Consider the following 24,140-nt stretch of genomic DNA (forward strand, 5'->3'; position numbering starts at 1 on the left):
TAGGGTGATGTGTCGGCCCCTACCCGCACAGCCCACACCCATCCCGACTGTTCCTGTATCACATGTTGCTACTTCTGTAGCTGCTGGTGCTGGGGGTGGTAAAATTTGTTTGATGTACTTGTGAACCTAGTCTGAACACGTGTCAGTCTTGCTTGTACTTAAATGCACGTCCCAGTCCACACCCTAGGGATTCCTGTTTTGGCGACTGTTATTGGATGCTTCACACACTCATTCACTCAAATACACTCTCTCACTCACACAAACGTTCACACACATATGCACAGACACACAATATGCACAGATACACACATATATGCACGCGCGCGCGCACACACACACAACCTTCTACGTCGTATAAGAATTGTGACGTATATAAATAATTTTAACATCACAGTGATTAATTTGCTACTTATATGTTAATCTGTCAATTAAAATATATTTTACTTTATATACTGTAGCTGTGTCCGTGTTATCTCATATTTCAGTTATCTGTGCTATCATCCTATCGTTGTCAACAACTGTAGACTATTTCACGTGCTTACAAAGGTCATCGACCTCGTGCAACAAGAGGCTGGTAGGCGGCTATTTTTAGCTTATAAGGTCACGTGGTGGGTTTCTTATCTCTGAGTAACAGACACTACAAACACGGGTTAACTCTTTGATGGGGCAGTTGGGGGGAAGAGGGGAGAGAGGGGACGACTGGGAACAGTTTTATCGATGATGGAGATACACGCTAGACACCCATGCATCGGCCAGACAGCCATGGCCGCCCGGCAAACACTTTGTTGTAAGTCTGCCTTCAAATGCGATTTATTGCCTCTGATCGTTTGTCACGCATGCTCTTCCCTCCCCCCATCTTCTTAACATCCCCATCCACCCACTTTTCCTTCCTTGTAACTTAAACAAGAAAGCAAGAGACTATCGTGAAGAGATGCGTGTGACGTGTTGCCTCCTACATTAACTATGAGTTCTTATTCACATTTATTCATTCCTCCCTTCAAAGATACCTGTCATTGGGAGCGCACATGGATTGAGGTTTGTAAGTCAGTTCTTCCTCTGTTGGTACCTACTAATGGGTCTATGTCGTCTGCAAAGAGTGAGTTACAGATCGGCCTTCCCCCGATGGAAATGCAGGTGTGATGGTCTCGGAAGGTTTCATGGATGATGTTCTCCAAGAGGATGTTGAACAGCACCGGTGATAGGGAATATCTTCGACATACGCCTAGTGCGGAAGCAAGCTCTGATTTGATTATCAGCCAATACCGAGTTCTTTGAGCTAGTGTCCAGCACTTCGATGACCTGGACAACGCCATCTTTGATGTTGACTCTTCGCATCACATGCCACAAGAATATAATCCATAAGGGCAACGACATCGACCAAAAGTACATCAAAACAACATGCGACGAAAAGATTATGCGACATAAATTAAGGGCGGGCCTGTTTGCTGTCCTCCACGTGTTGGCTTGTGTGTGCACCTTATCTTGGAGAGTGAGCGAGTGCAAGTTGGTAATTGCGCCTAAATCTCTTTCTCGTCCGGCTCTCACTTACAAACATCGATTTGTTTTCGATCTGGACTTTGGAGAGCTCTGACCTCCACACCGGAGTCTGCAGACGTCGTTTTTATCAGCAGTTATCGTTCGTTTTTCAACAACGATGAAAACTTGTTATTAGATGAATAAAACTTTAACTTGTCGCTGTACTTTTTATTTAGAGGCACTTTACTTATCTTGAAATGGATATCTTAAATGGTGCCTGGAGGAATCGATTTATTTATTTGTTTATGTATGGCTTAGCAGAAAATTTTCCAGAGCATGTAACCTCCAGTTGTCTCCTCTTTGTATGCGTCCATGCGTGCGTGTGTGCGTGCGTGTGTATGCGTGTGCGTGTTTGTGTTTATTTGGAAGTTAGTGCGTACACGCTCTTTTTTCTTTTCCCTCTCTCTCTCCTTCTCTGTCCACTTTTTACCAGCACAGCCGTCCCAAGCAGTTTGTTGGTCTGACAATAAATCAGTCAGCTTAATGGATCTGAACAGCCTGTAAAAAACCTTGCGGGCCCTTTCGCACATAATCGACAGGAAGCTGAGTTATGTCTCCTCCAATTCAAGGCGCAGTCTCGGACGAGGATGAGAGGCGGCTTTCTGCGCCATTTTGGCGCGACCACCACGACCACCGAAGAGGACGGAGCTCTCGCCATTCGTGGGCCGTCAGCAGGAGTCAGCGGTAATGCGGCACGAGATCTCGCGGGACCTCGCTGTTCTCATCGATTCCTTCTCTTGAATATTGACGAATGAGGTGTGCTTCATCAGCAGCCGCTTGATTGTGGCGCCCTTAGCCCCAACTCGCTAGCATCACGATTGGTTTTATTTATGTGATTATTTTTTTTTTCTTTAACTGAACCTTAATCATCAGCATAACTCTCGACTGAGAATTTTCAAGTTGATTTGACTTCAGTAAGCATGTGTGGAGGCGGGAGTATTTGAGCGTGCGAGGAAATAATGAAAACAAAAAACAATAGGAAAAAAAAAAGGAGCGAAAGGAAGAGAGAAAGAATACAAATATGTTGTTTCTGTGTCTTGAGTGAAAGTAAGATAAAGAAAAGAGGTGAGTAGTGAATGGAGTAGTGGATGGGGACGATTTTATGTTCCTGGGATGAACATGGACTACATTTTGCTAAAAATCGCTTAGCGCTCAAAAATTATGGATTATAATTTGTGACTCATTTATCGCAATTTACTAGTTTTGATGGCGATGTCGGCAGCCCGTGCATCCTGTCATCTCTGCTAGTGAATTAGACGGCCTCGTCTAGACACTCATCGAACACGACATTCACTTGTCAACTGCTGATGGACCGGTCTTGTTCTGGCCGTGCAGAGCAACGGTGCCGTGACATGCGACTGAAAAGGTTAATACAGTCATTCAATCTGGCCATGCCGACTAATTTGCAACCAGGAACGCGGGACAGGGAAACCTAATATTTCCATGGAATGTGGTAGGAGATGTCCATCACATTTTTGTTTCAAAATTTAAAAAACAAAATTTAAATCACTTTCTTATTGTGGAACGAAAAAAATCAAATACTGTGATAAAACTGGAACTACTAAATTTAGAAGGATATTTGGATTTATAATTAAAAAAATAAGGTATTTGACAGTGAATCATTCAAACCGCTAATAGTGCGAGCGTCCAGAATAAAGAGATGCATTTAAACATAGTCACAAGAAAATAAGGACAAGCAGCTTATTTTTAAGACGATTAATGGAAGAGTGGTGAAGAGGAAGCATGAACCGGTGTGTTTTAGTCATGATAATGAGTCTTGTAGGAGAGTCTGATGTCTCATGAGTTAAACTTCATGTATGCCAGTCTAGGGATTCGAATCATAGAGACTGATGGTTAACTCGGCCGATGGTGTGTCACATGATACTTTGCTCAAATTCGGTCTCAACGATTTTTTTAGAGATTCAGATGAATCCAGGTCTGGTGTGTCACCCTCCACTCAGAGAGAGAGAGACAAACACACTCGCTCGCATTCGTATTTAAAAGTAATTCAGGCTGCTCTTTAAAATTCATGGATAGGATAGCTCATGTGATTGCAGTTTAGCAGTAAGAGCGGAGTGAATAGAACTCGGTAGGCATTCAGGTTCCTTCTGGAAACCGAGGGCGGTCCGGTGGTGCAACCTGTCACCAATACAAGTGAGGGTTGGCTGTCCTGGGTTCAGCTCTCGTCTCGGGCACGCTGTTCTTTCTCTGCATGTGGCATCTGCCTTGCCATGTTATTTATAGCTGTAGTTGCTGGCTCGGAGTAAATCCTGCCCCTTCCTTCTGGAAGCTGCGTAGTAATTCCATCTGTCTTGTGAGAGTGAGCAGGTGGTCGTTTAGCGGTGACAGCGCGTGGGCAAACCTTTCAGTGCAAGTCACGTGACCACGCGACAGAGCGTGTGAGGACGTTCTCACAGGTAACGCCATCATCCACTGGGTGCGTTCCTGTTCTAAATGCCGTTTGTAACCGGACAAAAATAGCGAATATTTTGAGTATCTGAGTATCATATTTCAAAATATACTAGATCGAACAGCGGTTAAAATTTCCTCACAAAAGACAACTAAGTATCTGGGCCTCCGGGTCAAAAGGTCAAACACGTTATATATTTTTTTAAAAACTTGAAATGTGAATGAATACATCAATGCGGGTCAAGTGACATCTCCGCTCTTTTCCGTCTGCAGTCTTGGTATTATTCCTTCATTTCTGACACAGTGAACCTAGCTCATCCCCGACAAAAAAATAGAAACGTTTGTCAACCCAAGCACCTTATTCAAGTTGGAGCGGAAGGATTCTGAGTGCTCGGAACGTTGTCGTTCTGATGTGGGTGCTTTCAGGTTTTGGTCGATTTCTGACCAGAATTGAAGTGGCTGTGCTTCCAAGTTTCGACGGTTCGTCCCCTGACCGGTATTTTTGTTTAAAGCAGGCTACCCCTTCCTTCCACCGCCATCACCAGTCACATGTTGATTGTCATGCTCTTAGAAAACCTTGACCGAGTCAGCTGACAGACCACGAAAGTACAACGCAAAAAATAATAATAAATAAATAAAACTCGGGCTGCAAGAGGTTCCTCCTGTAGCATCAGCCTTTGTTGTCAGACTTTAGTTGCTTGTTTATACATTGTACCGTGTCTAATTATTTTCTTGTAAGCTCTGTAATATCAGAGAATGCGCAATTAAGTCCCCTAATAGAAATTACAGTTAATGGGTCAACGCATAATTGTATTCAAATTAAATAATAAAAAATGGAAATGATCATGCAAAATAAACTAAATTTACCGGTTAAAAATGTTTTTAAAGCGGAAAATCTGAATAAAATTTCAAAACACGGAGTTTACATTAGGACACATTGCATTGCTTTATAACCTCTCTGTCTATTTTTAGCTGAAATAAAATCTGATCATGTAGATGCTTTAAGAAATGAAAAATTTGATTAAATAAACAAAGACAAAGGGTGATTTTATAGAGGACATCTGCGTTGAACATTAGGAACAATGAACTGCTACAGGACGCACTTTGACCCCAGCGCGTGTATGTGTCGAGGCACGGCTAAGTAAGGCACGCGAACACATCTATCTTCCTTTCCTGCCAACGACACATCGTAAGTGCCTGGTCTTCGGAGTGAAGGCTGTTTCTCTGTTCTCTCTCGCTGGTACAAAGCTGTTGAGTCATTACCTTGCATCCACGACCCTATAAATCCTTGGCAAAGAGTACTTTTACAAGGGCCACGAAATGTCCATTTTAAACAGACGCAGACCATGGAATATTTGACCATGTTTGGCAAACTTATTTATATGATCGCCATATAAACAGTTGCCTAGCATCATCACTAATTGAGCTATATATGTTTGTTAAAATGATCTTCACAAATTATGCCTTTACCTAAAAAAATTTGTTATGACTTAAATCCGTTTGTTTTTTTTTTGCGACACTTAATATTTCCTTTTCATTACATCCACAGTATAGATGTCAGAAATTAAGGCAGCTGATAATAGGTACTGATAACAACCATACTGAAGAACTCTCTTCATCTCAAGCAAGCGAATGATCCCCTCTCTCTCTCTCACTCCTAGCTATCTATAAATTGTATTTCCACACGTAAACTGATTTCTGACATTTTTAAATCGCACTTTGCTGCAGTTAATTTAATTTTACGACTATTCCAACCCCTTCAAAACGATCTGATTGTTCGTATTTGTAATTCTCTCTTCACTCTCTCTCTCTCTTCTTTCCCCTCCCTCCCATGCTCTTCTCCATCAGATGTTCGCAAAGAACACTTTCGCAAACCAGCTTCAACAATGGCGGCGTTCAGCGATGTTCCACAAATTTCCGCCATGACGAGTCCGGACGCTGACTTCCGGTGTGAGCCAGCATGGCGACCTGTGGTGTCGGCGAGTGGCGCGGAAGCCGTCGCCAGCCTAAACTTAGTTCGTGCACCGGCCTCGTGCGATGGATTTTTATTTCCACCACCAACGCTGCGTCATCGATCTCGCGAGGTTGGCATGAAAGCTACTTAAAGCGAGATAAGATCGCCTGGGCTGCTGACTGAAATGTTGACAAGGAACAGGTCTTGTAAACACTCAACGCTGTTTGGGATGATAAGTCAAAGTCATGCAGCTCTCGAGACTCAAAAATATTTGTAAACATTCAATTCCAACGTGTATGTTTGTCTGTCTTTTATGACCATGCGTGTGTCTGTGTGTGTGAGAGAGAGAGAAGGAATGAGACGCTAGTTTGCCTGTTGAAAGGCCATTTTATGTTTTTAAGGGTTTGGTTTTTTTTTTACTTTTTTTTATTCTTCCTCTTTCTGGAACTCTTTTTTCTTATATGTTGTCACTTTCTTTTACTCTTTTGGGATACATTTTATCTTTTCTTTTTATTCTATCCATCCTTACTGCAAGGAGCTGGTGTCAGAATTTTAAATTCCATTGTCCCTGGCAGAAAGGGAAATTAAATGTTAATATTAATGACATAAAAAGGATGGCTTTTAAAGAAGGGAGTAGGCCACTAGGGCAAATGTAGACAAGACAATAGACAACACTATCTGTCTTGCTTAGAAACACATAGTCGTCCTTATTGTATTCAGTGTGATTTTGTGTGAATATTGGTGCGCGTGTAGTTGCGTGAAAGAGAAATAGAACGAGAGAGGATCCTCTTAACTGAATCATTCTCTTGCACTATATATTTTTTTATTTTTGCTCTGGCACACTCTTTTTTTTTTTAAATATCGTCACCTTTTTCCTCTGTTTTTGCTTTTTCCTTTTCATCGTGTCGACAGCTCAAACTTTAGCTAAAAGCTAGTGACAGGATTTTAGAGTCTGCTGTGCCTCACAAGGGGAGGAAAAATTAAATATTTATATTAATGGCCATAAAACTATGGCTTTTAAAGAACGGATCATCTATGGCAGACCTGGGCAAAGGCCGGCCCGCGGGCCCGTCTGCCAGTATATATATATATACAGTATTGGATAAAACTGAGTTAACTATATTAGTCCGGCCCCAATTTCTCATGCGGCCCCTTGGCAAAATTAATTGCCCACCCCTGATCTATGGTATATTTAATAACTACATTTGGTATGTCTTGCTTAAAAATCACTTTTAATGTGTGAAGGGGGATGTGCATGCATGTGTGTTGTGATTGTGCATGTGTATTGCCGGTTGATTGAAATCTTTTATGTGACTTTATGTGTGCCTCAATCCTTCAGTTAGGCACATTATAAATCATCATCATCATCATCATCATCATCATCATCATCATCATCATCATCATCATCATCATCATTTGTATATTTTTACCCCTTTACAGTACAGAATCGTTTCAGCTTGTACCCGGCCTGCGTTCAAATGCATTAAATGGCTGCCTTCCGAGTTAAGATTTTTTTGTGAACTCTGAGGTATTTGCATTCGACCGCGATTCCAGTGGATTTCCGGAGGAAAGCGGCACTCGCCCTGATTGTGACCCTTCATCATGATCATCCTCGTTACTGTCAGGGAGGAAATGCTCGGGGCATGCTTGATGTGAGGCAACCACCACCAGCAGCTCCACTGGGTATGGACCTTAGTCTGTATAGTCAGTCTGTCCGAACTTCCGGCTGTCCAAGACTGTAATTTCCCAGGACGATATGTCAAAGTGCTGAGAAAACTCTCGAGACAGCTTCAACACCAGTTCCGGGAGGACTAAACAATCGAAACAAAGATCGATAGGTTGACAACAACAGTGCCTTGCTCGGTCAGTATGCGACATCATCAGTAAGCCATCATCGTAGTGTCATGTGATACTGCACTGTGTTTAAAGGAAAGAGAAATCTTTAACAGAGAGGTGGAGCGTGTAGGCAGATAAGTCAGTCTGTGGGGGAGAGAGAGAGAAAGAAAGACAAATGATAAATCTTTATTTATGAGGATAACAGAATAAACAAAAGTTATGCTTTTTTTTACATCTAGCCCTCGGGCTAAGTAGCAGAAATAAAAATGAGAGAAAGACAGGATGACTGATAGACTTGCCGAGTGGGGATCTGGATGTGGAGAGGGGGTGATGGCGGGCTGAGTCTTGGGTAAATGGCTGAGTTGATTGGTTGAATAAGTGAGTACAAGCCGGGTGGATGGGCTGGTTTGCTGGGAACCTTATTGCAGAAGCATTGGGACAGTAGACCTTACAAACAGTCCTACGTCGTGTCACAGAATCCAAAGTACATTTCAATCCAATCTGGATGTACTGGTAAAGATTCAGCCACTACGTCGCTTACACGTGGCAGCAACGTGTTGTGTATGTGTGTGCGCGTGCGCTGTAATAATGAAAAAAAGACGGACGTGGACGTGCACGGAATACCAAGCTTAATCCCGGCTGACGATTAATCAGATTTTATTGCTTATGTGCATTATCTCCGCGCTGCGACAGATTCCCTCCAGACTTCAAGTGCGGTCAACAGGACGCGAAATGGGAGAATGGCGGAATCGCTTGAAGGCTTGTTGACAATGCCGCAAAGCTTCATGGAAAAAATTAGAAGAGAGTCTTTCACCGATTTCTTTCTCCATGCGAGGGCAGAGATGGTGGGAGTAAGGAAGATGAGAGACGGACAATCATGCAGGCATTCCTTATGTAGCTGGCTGCATTCAAACCACGACAGATGAAAGAGTGGAAAGGTCAAAATGACAATCACTGGTTTTCTTTGACGCTGATAGTGTCCAGTGAACGACATATCTCTGCTCAGGACATATGCATATCTGTAGACATAAGGCGCATTGCTGGAAATTCCACGGTGCTGTTTACGGCCATACTGGATTTCTATAGCCATGTCCTGGACTTGGACACAGATATAGTCGGAGTAGAAGTATCTTTGGCTTCTTATATCTAGAGAGTATTAGTAAATGTGATGGGTTTGCCTATGCTTTGCAATAAGGCTGTTATCATGAACTACAACAGAATACCAAACTACAACAGAACTGAGCATATTTCAATAGTGCAGACCCTACTTAATATATTGAACAGCTGGCAGTTCGCAATATCTATAACAAACCATAGCACAATGCCTTTAGGAGGCTGGATACTATATTTATTGCTTAATTAAATATCAAATGCACAGAATTTAGCCCTCACCCATATATAACTATTTCTCGCGGTCAGGATCAAGGCTGTTTTCATGAGGATGAGGACTATAATGTAGGAGAGGAGGACAAAAAGATGATGTTGCATGCCCACTCAACTCTTTTTTAACATCCTGGGTTCTCCTCACACCCTCGTTTGTATTCCTCTGATGGAAAAAGGACCATCCCACATCAGCCACCCTCAACAAAGAGCTCTGTGTTCGTAGTTTTTGAAGAGTTTTGAATGTCTCTATTTTACTCGGTTTTTCCATTTCATGGCCTTATTTTTTGGGATGGTAATGACAAACGAAAGAACTACATACGACTATAAGCACTCAGGATGGTTTAGTTGTACCTCTTATGACGTGGGCACCAGAAAGACTTTCTGTAAATAGATGGCTATTACAAATTGCAGTAGTGCATTAACGAATTAATGGAGGTTGTGCCGCAGAACGCTGGAGCAGAAATCTTTAGATAGCAAATTATTGGGAGTGCCACGTAGTGAGACCACCCTGCCCCCCAAAATACTGATAATAAAAGGGAGATAGCTGCCTTCCAATTATGCAGAACTGCTGACACAAAAGTTTAGTCAAGGCCTTTATAAACCAGAATATTCATGAACGTTTGGCAGAGATGTTAATATAAAACTTTGCCAAACTTAGTCAAACATTTGTCCACATTTCACTTGTTGAGAACGGTTTTTATCGAGTGTGTGCGAGTAACAGAGCCAGACACGTGATGCTTGATTGTGTCTGTGTGTATTTTTGTATGAACACGCGTATTTCTGTGTGTATTTGTGAAGGTTGAGTTATTGTGTGTGAGTTATGTGTGTGCGTGAGTGTATGAATGTGTGTGTTTGAGAGTAAGACTTGTGTAAGACATTAACTAATCGGTCCATCTCCACTCTGTACGCGTACATATGAACTTCTCTTCCTGGTTTGAGTATAAGCTTGTCTTCAAACAGTTTTGATATAAAATCCTCTTTTTTAATTAAATTCGTCCGTGTTATTTCGGTCTTGAGAAAAATTAGGCGATTCGGTCCTAAATAAACCATGAGCCAAAATATCTTTTAACCAAAAATATCCTGCATCACATGTTTGGTTTCGTCTCGTCATCGCCTGTTGTGGACCAGGCAGGTCCACAAAAACATGTTGTAGGCGTCCTCCTTGTCTGTGCCACCAGCACCAATGTTGTGCATGGACCTAGCAGTGCTCAGCGCCATCAGCACCAAACAAAACCAGTTTGTCCTCCTCGTGAAGACTCGCGGGCAGTGCATCGGCACCCTGCGGTTCTGAACCGGTCCCCACGTGACGGGGGCGCCTACCAGGGAACAGTGGAAAGGCCGGTTTTTTAAAAAGTGGATCGATTGCTGCATATGAAGTAGTAGGACCAAGATTCACGTCTGGTATTAATAGCTGCTGGTGGGTGAACTGATGGAGGGTGGACATGTTGGAGGCCATGAGTAATGCTGTGAACCCTGGTCATGTTAAGAAAGAAGAGATTGTTAGAGATGCTCCTTGTACATTTTATGTTGCGAAACAATCATCATCATCATCATCAACAACAACATCAACATCAACAACAACAGCAGCAGCAGCAACAACAACAATAATAATAATAATAATAACAACAACAACAACAACAACAACAATAGTAGTCATGTGGATGGGAGCGCTGTTTCACTAAGGTTCTAGAGCACAGCTTGCTCGACGGGAGACTTACCTTTGCGCTATCTCCAGACGCCCTGGCAGAACTTTCTCTGCTTGCCAAAAGCGATGATTCCTCTTTTTTGAAGAAAAGATCTTGCGCATAGATATGTCTGATCTATAATGCACCCAGTCTGATGAAAATCGCCGCATGCAGGCCTGGACTCGAGAAGGGCTTTAATAGTGCGCTAAAAATAGTCCTCTCCGAATCGATGGTCATCATGATATCTGTCGTCGTTGATGTTAGTCCTGCACGGAGGGAGAGAGAGAGAGCACATGTTATGGGAACAGCTGAACTGGATTAAAGAAAAACCTGCACAAGATTGAAATGCTTCCTAGTTCTACATCCTCCAGTTTATACCCTCAGGCTTATTTCCTTATTACTTGATGGCTTGTTGTATTATTACTTGCTTTGTCTGAGCTTTTTCTGATTTTTTTTTTCTCGGTCATTCAGATAATTTTTTGCTCAGAACAGATCATATGCACTCTCCTTACTTCCCAATGTTCACGAGCTGCAAATGCTTTTAACATCTGAACGTTTTGCTTGTTCACTGGCTGATGGAGTGAATGAAAACTGAGAACAAAGCAGCCAGATTTTAAAGAGAATTAATTTGTTTAAATGTGTCTCGTATCAAGAAGAAACATCAAATCTTTGATACTTTATCCTGAAGCATGGCTAAAAGATCTTTGATAATTGTTCTCGCTGTCAGCATCGCCATTAATTTGAAACACACTAAACTCTATATAACATAGTGTTGCATAGTAGCTGCTGATGTCCTGTTGCCTCTTAGACAAGAACGCTATACCCCTTCAGGTTTACAAACAAAAAGAATAAAGACAAACTAAACAAAATAAATAAACGTTCTAGTTCACTAATCTGACCTTTATGGAAGAAACATAGTGATTCCCACCGAACCAATCTGATAAATGAATTATCTTTCTAATTAGGCGATTCTTTCCTTCCTGTAAATTAATCTAAATTAATACCGCTATAATATCTAATAATAAAACCGATGGAACTGTTCCATATTACAGTTTAATGTTTGAAGTGAACTGTTTCGAATAATTAAAAGACAATGCATGCGCGCGTGTGTGTGTGTGTGAGAGAGTTTTTGTGCATGTGTGCGTGCATGCCACTTGAAGACTCTAAGACTCGACTTCACTGAAAGCCTGATGGAGGGGTTACAAAACAGCTAATCTCCCATTCCGTGTGTTGGAGTTAATTTAAAGGTGTAGTTGGGTTCAAATATTTTTCTATTGATCGAGTAAAGCTCATTGCAATATTTCCCCTTATCTCGGTAAATACCCATTTTTTATTCTGGAGATACAAGTATCATCATACACAGAAAGAGAATAACTTATAATATAGCATTGACATGCTTTTGTTGTGTAGGCCTCTGCCAATGCGAAAACTGAGAATATATTTTAAGTAGGTATATCGTGATGTCAGAATTTCAACCTTTGTCTGTGCATGATATTCTCTGTAGGCGTATATGTCAAGAAAGGGGGAGGAACATTAACCTAGTTTGGGAGAAATATATCCTATATTGAGCTTTACTCGACCGTTAAAAAAATATGCATCCCTCTATCCCTTTAAATGGAAGATATGAACGAGATCCATCCTTCGTGAAGAGTTCATTAACATGGACAGTTTGAGATATTGATCAAAGTGCAGAGACTGTTTATCAGCTTCTTATCACAGCTCTGAGACTTGAGAGACGCCCTTTAAAATTCGATAACCCTTCCCCACAGCAAGCCAGATGGAAGGAAGATGCTAATCAGTTATGAACACCAGGCGAAAACTTGGAGCAGCGTGGGACTCGGTCCTCGGTCCTTGCATATGATAGGGTCGTCTCTACCTTACCTATAGTACCCCACACAGACTATAACAACCCACCCATACACAGATGCGGAGACCCTCATCCACGGTAGAAAAAATTAGGTGGACAACGTTGACGTGACCAGAGTGAGGCTAAAAAAATTATTCGTGAAAAATTGCATCATCAGGAGAAGAAATTTCCAGAAGAAACATTTTTGAAAGTTCAAAGGCAGAGAACAATGCACTCAACAACAAGAAGATCACTTCCGAAGGCAAGCTAATTTTATCGACATAATTAATTCTGATAAAGATAATAATACATTTTAGCATCTTCATTTTTACACACACGCACAGCTGCAGCCACAATCTTGAAGTTGCTGTTATAGCTGTTGATCATTACTTTTTATTATAATTATATGCTGACGTCCAGGTTTTGTATATCACTATGAATGAAAAACGAACCAACAAATGATTCATGTATCTACGAAAATAAAAGTTTATGAGCAATAAATGTGAGTTTACACCTGATAAATGAGTGTTTAAACCTTCGCGTGGTTTGTTAAGCGTTAGTTTTTGGACACAAGCTGTCTGTGTTCCCCGTCAGACAAAAGGTCAAAGGTGACGGCAAGCAAAGTGCAAGGGTACTTTGTCTAAAAGGTTTTCTTATCTCGAAAGTGAGGTCAACAATAATGGGAGTGCTCTTGCACCAGCACTCACTACATATTCTTCCGCGTGGTGAACAGTACAAAGGAAGATCATCACAAGGCATTTTATGTTTGACTCCGGATGGACCTCTGACCGCCATCGCGAGGACAATGGAAGAACATTTTTGACAGTGCTGATATTTGCTTACCCTCGTCAACATGCACGGAGCCCTGCACCATATCGTTTCCAACAATGAGGGTCGACCTCATCCTCAGCAACATATCCATCAAAAGCTTTCAACCCGAGGGTAAGCAACATACCGTCTACTGGCAACATCGCCAGCAATATATTGTCTCCAGAAAAAGATGTTGGTTGTCAAAATGACAGACGTACTGTACGAGTGTCGATAACAATAGTGACATAACACTTCCAAGATCTTTACTGACAACACTAGGCTATATGTAAAGCTCTCAAACTCTTTCGAGAACACTGACCTACCTACATACACCTACCGAAACTCTAGAAATAGCGTTAGCCTAGATGCAGTGAACCACTCTATCTGCACATTTATCCAATAACGGGTTATTATTTTGGCCGAAGTATTGTTCAGTGAAAGTCATCATGCTGCAGAGATGTTTAAACTGGAAAGTTTTCAGTTTGAATATCTCCAAATGCAATAGATGCAAGTAACAAATCAGCATAAAAAAGCTTCGCTCAGGGAATATTTCTAATTATCTCATTCTTGTCGTTATAATGAGTTGAAATCATCCAAGACAAATGATTTCCCTGCAAGGAATTTCTTACACCTTCTGACGAGAACGGCGACGCTGACTCTTGACACCTTGAGTGCTGACTCACTGAATAAATCCGACGAAAGAAATGTGGAAAGCGACGAAAGGATGTCACAGCAAGCAAACAAAGACAGAACGAATGTATGCCCGAAAGATCAGCAAGAAACTGAAGTAAATTTACCACCTTAATCAAATGTCAGCTACATAATACACAACCCAAGAACAGCACAGCCTCCATGAAAAGGAGACGTCCACTCTCCAGCTCTCTTGATCCCGAGACGTAATCCGAACGTAAAATACGTCCTTGAATGATTTTATTTTCTCCCGTAATTCCTGCAGGTCAAGTACAGATGGAGCTACGAGTTGAGACACTGGTGTGTGGCCTGGCAGATGAAGTCTGCTACAGCCATGATAAAGTAGTGGTGAGATTTTTTTTTTTTAGGTTGGGGGAGGGGCAGTGTAGGGAGGAGGAGGAGGAGGAGGAGGAGATGTCTACTGTGGATAGATGTCCTATACACAAGCCGCAGCCATGAAGTACTTATAACAACACCAACAGTTTGTGAAGTTGTAGTCTTAAGTAGCATACATAACTCTGCAGTTCCTTACCAACCTTCCAAGAAAGAGTATTTCAAGTAAAACAAACGGCCCTCCCAGGAAGAGATGCATTTATTGTTAGGAGACTAACAAATGGCAAGACCTGAAACCAATTCACCTCAAAGGAGTGGGCCATATGTAATAGTCACGCTATGTATACTAAGGTAACTATTTTTAGCAAAACTAGAAGTTTAGCTGAACTCGCTCTTCTGTGTTGTAAGTATGGAAAACGAATCACTGACGCAGTTTATCAGCTTATCTTTTAATTCTCTGCTTTCAAGAAAATAAAAGCTGTTTCAAGGGCGTTAACTGCTGCAGAATAAGCGGTGAATCATCAGTAAGCACAAACTTCTACCTAACGAAAGTTTTCAAATGTAGTCAGACATTAACTTGTCCCGACAACAACAGGGAGAAATTTAGTTCTCCCTAAAAAGATTAGGGTAAACAGGAGAAGGGGGGAGGTCTACTGTCCATTTTACTGAGGCTTCTCAAAAGTCACATCACTGTCGCCCCCTCGGGGCTTTGCAGACAACGGAGAAGACGAAGTGTCTTCCAAAGTGGACGCTGTCGTAAATTAGGACCTCGTCAGTACCCAGCCTCTGGAACCAAAAGTTCGCCCGAGTGCGAGATTTTGAAATGGCGCCTGGCGATTGCCTTCAACTTTTGGGGGGTTTCCGCAGAAAGACTAACTCCCTTGCCATAAGCTTGATTCAGTACCAGAACTTCCCCTTTTTAGATTCCTTTGACACCGAAGTCCAAGAACTGAAAAGGGAAAAGGGACTTCTGGAACAAGACGAGAAGCCTTGTAAAAGGTCTCTACTGCTGGAGCAGGCTACAGACGGGTGGCGGGTGTTAGGGGAGCATGTCCATGCCTAGGGAAATGTTCTGTTGACGTCTGGTGACCCCCAAAGGACGCCAAAGGAGACTATTTTGCAACGAATTTAACCTGAGGGTACTTGAGCGCCTGCTGTTTATTTTAATCCAAACACTTCTTCCGTCAGTCAAAGGTGGTTGGAGATGCTTCTCGTATATGTTCAGTAGCGGTCCACACTCACAATCACACATGACAACATCAGTAACTTCAAGTACACTCTTGACATTATCTCCTTACATAGCTCGTTTGTGATTTGACTGCATTAAAATGAATTGAGCACATCAGTCGTAAACGACAGAAAATTGCCGAGAATGAAGTTCTTTCAGTTGTCGTCGGTGGCAGAATTTTGTATGTACAGACAATTGAATAAGCTTGACAGCACTTGGACTTCTTAGCTGTATCCTTCTGTATCCTTATGTATCCTTGAATTGTTTCAAATGCTCTGTAATTGTACTTACACGCAGCTTTAGTTCTTTCCAATGTTTTAAAGACTAGGAATTTTATTCTTTCAGCTAAGACTATTAAAATTAACTAATTAAATGCACTCCAATGTGTCCAGTGATTGTGGACTATAGTGGAAAGGACACAGGTTAACTAGGGTGAAAGCTTCGGCTTTGCTACTATCGGCATTTCGCCTATTGGACAGACCAGACCATCGCTCCATTATCGTTCATTCTTGCTTGATATAATTATCGACCGAAAGCTTGCTTTTCTCGGACATCGTGAGGATGTGGAAGATGCGGCCAGGCTAGAAAATATCCGGACTTCAGTGAAGTCTTCACACGCAGTCATGCACGTGAGGTGTGTGTTAGTGGCAAATATCGCTCCGCTGTTGCACTATACCAGATAAAACGGAGGGACTCCACAATAAAAGTTCAAGATTTTATTGACTTGGTGAGGGTCAGTTTAAGAATGTTGTGAAATGTATGTGAATACCACAAGTCAGTTCTCAAGATACTCGCCGACAAACGCTGCCAACGGTCAAAGTCGTGACGCTGCGTTTTCAAAATACAATTGCGCCTAATGAATGTATGATACAGCACTTTCATTGACTGTTGCCTTGACAACATATACATCTGTGTATAATCTTGATGTCTGTGTTAATGATGTTTGTAGGTGTGTATCCCCAAAACGGATATGTTCACTAAGAAATAGTATCTTTCCTTGAGTTTTACCCAGTCATCAGAAAAGAAACTAAATCTTGGGCCTTGGTTTGGGTGTGCACCGACTTGAAGACAAGATGTAGAGTCCATTTCTAGACATGAAATGTATCATTGGCTCTTGTCAAATTATTAGGTTATAAAACCGAGTTTGGTGCTAAGAATGGCCGTAATAATAGTGTGATGGGTCGGTGATGAGAGAAACGCAGATAGAAAATGGAACAGAGCAGCTTCGAGCACTGATAATGAGAGTTTGTCGACCATAATCTTGTGGTGTTCCAGTGTCACGTGATCTAACTATTGATTTTGGGTCATTTTTTATCTCTCCCTTGAAATATGGAAGAAGAAATAATTTAGGTCATCTTCTACAGATGGTGGGAGAGCGTGATGTGAAAAACATAAAAATGTAGAATTAGCTTAGTTTCCTTTTTTGTAAGTTAATAACACATAGTCAAACGTATAAGTGTGCGATGTTTTAAAAAAAGAAAACATAGGATAAATAAAATAATAGTGCCCCAGGGTGATGTCAGACTAGGCGGCTACTAAATTTTATTCCAGTCAACCAAGCCTCCCAGTTGCTAAAACCGGTATTGAGGCGCATGCTCCAGGGAGAATTTTATTTTAGAATGGTAACAATATCTCAGTCTGTGTCTTATTGTCTTTGCTTGGCAGTCTTCATACACTGCACATTTCGTATTCCAACTGAATTGTAATAATAATATGATTTATGTAGCGCCTTTCCTCGGCGTCAAGGAAGGCTCAGAGTGCTTTGCAAAAACAAGAGACAATAGTAATAACTGCTAGGGGCTCAAGGTAATAGATTCTGGAACCAATAAAGTATGAATAGTCGAGAAATAGTCGAGAAAATCCATGGAGAAAGGGGAGGAAGAATATACTTCTTGTCGGACTTGCAGTCGACGTCCTCTACACATTCAGATCGTGGAAAATGTTGCAAAGAAGGACAAGGCCCGCAGAGGAGAAATGTGAAAAGCGCGTGGTGCATAGATAAGAAACAAAAGATGTAATTGCAGAGAAAGGAAGATCACGCCAGGAGAAAACGTGTCTCACAAGATGGCCAAGATGCTTGCAGAGACCGTGTGGTTTACAGGTGGAGACGACTTGGCGTAGTCAAAGAATAGCCGAAAAAAATATATTTGTATATATATATATACGGCACAACACAACAGGAGACATCAAAGTCGACGTAGGTTCAGAATAGACAGCTATGTCACTCTCCGAATAACCGCTTCATTTGCAGGTAGAATCTCAGTATAACGAGCTCATCCAGACGAGAGAAAAAAAATTCTGAAAAAATTCATTACATCGGATAATTTGTTAGATCAAAATTCTTAAAATACAATGAGCTTTCTGTATATTTTAGTTTTATGACAAGCATTTATCTTCTTCCTTTAAAGCAACATTGCAAAAGAGGAAACACTTTATGGAAACTAAAAAAGCGGGAATTCGACAGTATCCCTTTCTCACTAAATTTGAAACTAATAACAAAACTGAAAATGCCCAAGGCTAAAATTTAGTTTGATTAATTAGTCCACATTGCCAATCCGAACACCAATACACAAAAAACTGACATAATTTCCTTCTCTGGTCGCTTGCAGATGAAGATGATGAGGAACTGTAGCTTCAGGGTTCTGATGAATCCAAGATGCAGTGGCTGGAAGACAGCAGTCATTTGGAAGTAGATACTCCTACCAGAAGATCTCTAGGCAAGGCAAAAGATTGCAGACAGAAAAGCTGTCGATCACGAGAAGAATGTCGGTTTTCCTGCTTTACTCTGGCGTCTGGTTTGGGTTAGTTTCTAAAAAAATGTGGCTGAGTCATTCAAACTTTTCTGGTTTAAAACAACGCGGGTTCAACGACTTTCCTGTGATTAAAGGCTTTAGTTTCTAAGAGCATGACATACTGCAGCACGACAGCACCGTCTGGATGAGCTGAGATTTTTTTTTTTTTTTTTTTTTTCATTCTCAAGACAACGATCCCCTCTTATAGTTAAAGTATGATTGGGAAGCAGCTGCCTGAAAATCCCCGTTTCTTCCGCATTAAAAATGTTTTATTTACTGTTTGACGAGAGGATTTTCTTGGTGTTACTTTTCGTTGACATCCGCTACCTAATGGCGAACTCATTTCACTGTTTCTGTCACGGATGCGGAACAACCACCCGATGCTGGCTCAAAAGTCACTTTGTCCGAGGGATGTTGCAAGCGATTGAGCTTTTGCCTCCGTATCTGGACCTCTTGAATATTTCGTGACGATGTGTCTTGAAACCCGGTAAAACGAGCTTTTTCAATATGTTTTAGCGCTTTCGTCCTATGCTGCTTTTTTCTGTAATTTGCTCAATTTTTTTCCTCAAATCTTGAAGAATCGTCGACAACGTGGCTCGTGTAATGCCAAACTCTTAGTCGCATCCTTCCGTGATGTATTTATTTTTCCTAGCAGAAAGGGTCGGAGATTTCTCTCCCAGTGTAAGCTGAATCCACTTCATTGTTCTCTCGGAGGAGGACAATTTTTCTACCAGACGAAATCCTTCCTCGCAGAAAATGTTCCGTTTTGTTACGCTGTTCGCTTGACATAACTGAATCCAACGTGAATTTAGTCTTGCGTCACACATAACGACCCATCTTTCTAGGCCCCTCACTGCCTAATCTTTTTTACCTACCTCCCTGCCATCCCCGTGCACCCTCCACTTTCATGTACATTTTGGAACTGGGTCAGAGACCAGGCTCATGGCACCTGGCGTGTCAAGAAATTTTCTTTATAACAAACGTTTTTAACGTTGGACTTTTAAAAAATTTTTGTACTGAGAATTTTTTTTTTTACATTGAGCTTTGTAAGAATCTTTCGGCACTTTTTGTTCAACTGAAAAATTCGTTATATCTGAATTCGGGATATCGAAATTCTTTCTTAATCACAGTTCAGCGAATTCTTCTTCTAACTCACTCCTTACTTTCTCATCTTCTCTCGTGTTACAATCTCTTAGCTTTTGCTTGTGTGTGTGAGAGAGGGAGAGAGACTGAACAAGAGTGTATATATGAATGTAAGTGCGTTCCTGAGTGCATGTGGTTAAGGTCCATTTTCAGTATACATGACTTATTTGTTGCTAAAGAAGATTCAGTAATGATGAGGGATTACACGATGCCTCTAGACATCGTTATATCATCTGAGCTGGAAGTAAATGTCTGAGTGGAATATAAATATTCGACCAGTGGTCTAGAACAAGTCGTTGTGCAGTGTATACGTGCAGCCATATGGATGTCTGAGAGGTGAAAGGATGATCGTGCATTGCCTTAATAAACATCCGCGTTCTTTGCACGAAATTGGGTATAAAATTAGATTATCCCAACAGCGCTGCTCGAAGTGCTGAGGCGGTGGTAAAATTCACATGTCATCCAACCGTACGGATGCTGCTGCTGCTGCTGCTGCAAAACGTGCTTGCATGCACCCTCCTGACGCCCACTCATAGACCACCTACCCCCAACAGTCACCTAATTTTAAATATTGTTTCACGGCTTAAAATTAATCTTTTTCGTGGTTATTGATTGTAGAACAAATAGTAATTTAATTTACTGGATGTATAATAATTGTGTGTGTGAGAGAGATATGAGAGAGAATGCAGACACACACCAGCAGCTGTTTCTCTGTACCACTGCATGCAGCTTTCCTGTCTATGAGAGAACGTTACCTGCAGTTACAGTTTTTTTGTTTTGTTTTGTATTTTGTTTGTTTTTGTATTTGTGTGTGTGTTTTTTTGAAACATAATTATAACGCGCTGGAGCATTTCTTCTAGAAAAAAAAGAGGTCAGTTATAACTGATTTAAAACTTGTAACATGAAAACAAAAAAAAATGAAAATCAGCTTTTTAATTAAAAGAGATAAAAAAATATATATGCCACGGCAGGGTAAAGTAAAAACGTTTTGGTCCCTGGCTGTGCAACGTACTCACCACGCTTGCAGTTCAACTTGCATGATTATAACTGTACACACACTAATGTCAGCTATTCATTAAATGCTTATGTAATTAAACAACTAAGCCATTGATTCATGCAGGATGTGACCTCGATGAAGACTGTAGAAATTGCCTTTAAAATCCCTGCCAGCTAACAAAATTAATAAAATAAAGCAGGCGCGATCCTTCATTGAGACGATAATTATGCGCATCATTAAAAAACCACTTAAATTGCTTGTGTCGGTACATTGTTTAATCTGGATGCTATTTCTAAGTTACCACCTCAATTAGTATCACTATTATTTAAGAAAAACGATGTGAATATTCATGCTAGTGGCTGCATTTTCGGATGTGAGCGAGTCTTAGCGGATGATGCCACAGCGCGCGGCTGCAAAGTCCTGGTAAACATATCCCAGCGTGCCTCTCGCGCATCAAAAGGCGGTCGTCTGCTGCTCGAGCTTGGTCGTCTGCTACGGCTTGGGTTCTAGGCGAAATGGTTACGAGTATCAAGGAAATTTACCGGAGAATGTTTCACTCGTAAAGCAAGAGGATGACGATTTGATGCTAAGTACAGTTTATTGCAACATTCTCTGTACTTCGGCATACATTTGTGAATGATATAAATTGCGAGCAGTGGATTCTTCCGTGTTTTAAAGTAAAATAGTTCACCCCCACCAAGAAATAGATTGAGCTACGACGATGTAAAGATGGCGGATGACGAGAAGGAAGAAGTGGTTCTCGAAGAAGAAAATGCCGAGGCAGATGTGACTGGGGATGTTTTTTTGAATGGGGAAGCAAATGGCGATGCAGCTTGCAGAGCAGATGAGGACGACGAGGAGGAGGACGAAGACCATAATGCGTTTTGTGATAATGTGTCTGGTTCTGTTTTGCCACGACGTAGCAGTCTAATGAAGAAGGACGCTGCTAACAAACGGCCTCTACGGAAAAAGACAGTCTCATTTACATCGATGGATAAAAAAATTGCAACATGTAAGTAATATGCTCATATTTCGTTTGAAAAACTCAACCATAAAGGAAGACCGGAGACTTTTGATTCTCCTGAGCGTAGAACGCTTCACTCAGCGCTATTCGATTTCTCTGCTGTAAGTCGAACATTGCGAATACTCAAATACTGATGTATCACTATCAGGGTCCACCGATTCAGTGACAGCATTTTGCAAAATGCTATCTGGGGAGTCCTTTATCTGTCAAATAATAAATCAGTGAAAACTCAGATGTCGCGTTTTCATCAAAATCGAAACAGCTAAGCACAAACTGAACTGCCTTCGGTTAAATATGTAGGTGAAAGCAGGGATTACTAAGAGACAAATCCACAGTCCATTTTGCGGAGGTGCTAGAAGACAGACGGCACAGTTGAATTGGTTAATGATTTTAATATTCATGTCTCGAGTGATAGGAAGTGCCCTCAATAAAAAGTACTTTCATATTCATGACAATAAGGAGTGAAATGTGCCTAAACAGATCAAGCTTTAAAAGTTCATGTCCTTACAGTGTAACCTTAGAATGTTAGTTCATGAGAACCCAAGCTGACACTACTCCTTGTACACTAAAACTAAAATGATCTAAACCACCCAACTCCAGTCTGGAGTTGCAGAAGCAAAACATGCACAGCTTAATGTCACTTTGCATTGGCTGCTATACTTTTTTCTTTCAAGTTAACCTGTGCCTGTGACTGGAGGAAGAATGCATGCTCGCAAAAAAACATACAGAGATGATGAGAGTTTGATTTGCAAATATACATTGCTGAACAGCTTTTAGCAGGCTAAAAATAATAATTTCCATAAGAATAATTTAAAGTTACAGTAAAAAGAGCCCTTGTCCTAACCTATTAAATTATGTTATTTCTGAGAATATTTTTTATAATGAAGGTCATCATTGAGTCACCGCTTATATTGTTGAAAAAGAGTTCACTTTGTAACTTTCCCTAACATATGTTGCATTAAGTTGTAGCTCACTTTTTTAAATGATCAAAATTGCATTATGAAATTTAGCTACTGCTGAGTATGGAGTACAATGCATATTATAACTGTATAAATATGCAATTTCACACCAAATATTGATTTAAAACACTGAATCTAATCAGTTTACTGCAAAATTCTATTATTGCATTATGAGGGAATAACCAAAGTTGCATGCTGACTGTAGTTGCAGGTCAGGCCCACTACATTATTATTTATGATTTCATTGTTCACCCCATTTATTGTAAAAATGATTTTAAGATATTTCTTTATGTCCAAGTCATGATTTAAAGGTCTGAGTATTACATTTATGTTTATAAAAAAAAATGAATACATTGACTTAGGTGCTCATATGAGAAGTGTGACTGCGAATACTAGAAAAGACGAGTGAGCTGTGATGTTAACTTGAGTAACAACACTGAATGATTTAGCCAGCTGTAAAGGTTGAGGGATGGTGCTACACTAGGATGTCAAGCACAAAGCTCAAAGCCCAGGTGTTGCCAGAAGCGTGCAAATTGTAAAATTTGTTGAGGGAGCATTCGCTGTACAGATGTATCTTGTTAGTGCAAGTGTGCACAAGGTGGATGAAGTGTGGCTTCTTTCAAACTGCCACTCAATCTGGGGAGAAAACCACCCACCTGACTGTTTAAAAGATGACACTTTTGCTTTTTATGTGTTGATTCTGCATGCTATGACTACTTTCGAAGGTAAATATCAAATATAATTCTAAAAAATACATTTACTATTAAATAAATAAACACAGTGTGCTGAAACTGCAGCTTTAGTTATATGATCATCTTAAGAATGTTTAAAAAGAGGGGCAGCTTTTGTTAAGTTATCTCTCATCCCTATTTATTTTGTTATAATTAATTATTAAAATTAAATTAGTCTTCCACTGTAGATTATAATCTGATATAAAGTAATTTTTAATCATAAGGTCTAAAACATAAATTATATTTATACACACACAGTGATTTAGAAAGTAAACAAAGTCTTCTTTTTTATAAACTTTCTTTTGCTTTTTTTTTCATCCTTTTGCATTTTATAACACATAGGTTATATAAGAGTTCAAAAAGTCATTGTCTAGTCCTTAGCTCTTACCATTTATGAGTTTGTAGATTCAACCTGAAAGTGATGATATTCCTGTTTTGAAATTCTTCACAACTACATTAACACTTAAGTAATAACAGTTACAACTATAGTAACCATATCACTATTGAATATTTCCTAACAAGAAGTTAATTTTTGCACGTTTCTGCTTTATTATGTGTGGAAATAACTTCAATACAGTTCCTAATTCTTTGTCATCATGGTGCTAAGGATTGTAGGTGCTGTTGGTACTGAGCTCACGCACATGAATTGCATGCACATGCATGCACACACACATAAATGCTTACATCCAGCTATGCACAGCTATACACAGAACTGTTTCTGACAAAAAATATCCTTCAGTTTGATTTTTGTAAACACATTTTCTGGAGCTTTTACAGACAGAAT

The 24,140-nt window shown here is 40.6% G+C and overlaps 1 protein-coding gene and 1 long non-coding RNA gene across 2 annotated transcripts in view; one reads left to right on the forward strand and one right to left on the reverse strand.

Annotated features, from left to right (window-relative positions):
• Positions 1-9,076: 9,076 nt before the first annotated feature.
• On the reverse strand, positions 9,077-20,689 carry LOC112559042. Its single transcript, XR_003098271.1, has 3 exons — positions 20,662-20,689; positions 10,837-11,069; positions 9,077-10,591 (listed from the first exon to the last, which is right to left on the reverse strand). It is a non-coding gene; the product is annotated as an uncharacterized LOC112559042 (long non-coding RNA).
• A 394-nt stretch (positions 20,690-21,083) lies between these two features.
• Positions 21,084-24,140, forward strand: part of LOC112559039 (inactive phospholipase C-like protein 2) — a 45,954-nt gene continuing 42,897 nt past the window's right edge. Inside the window, 1 exon segment of the mRNA XM_025229889.1 lies at positions 21,084-21,654. The gene's annotated coding sequence lies outside the window, so the exon portion shown is untranslated.

Source organism: Pomacea canaliculata, linkage group LG3 (genome assembly GCF_003073045.1).
Source record: "Pomacea canaliculata isolate SZHN2017 linkage group LG3, ASM307304v1, whole genome shotgun sequence".
Classification (NCBI taxonomy): domain Eukaryota; kingdom Metazoa; phylum Mollusca; class Gastropoda; order Architaenioglossa; family Ampullariidae; genus Pomacea; species Pomacea canaliculata.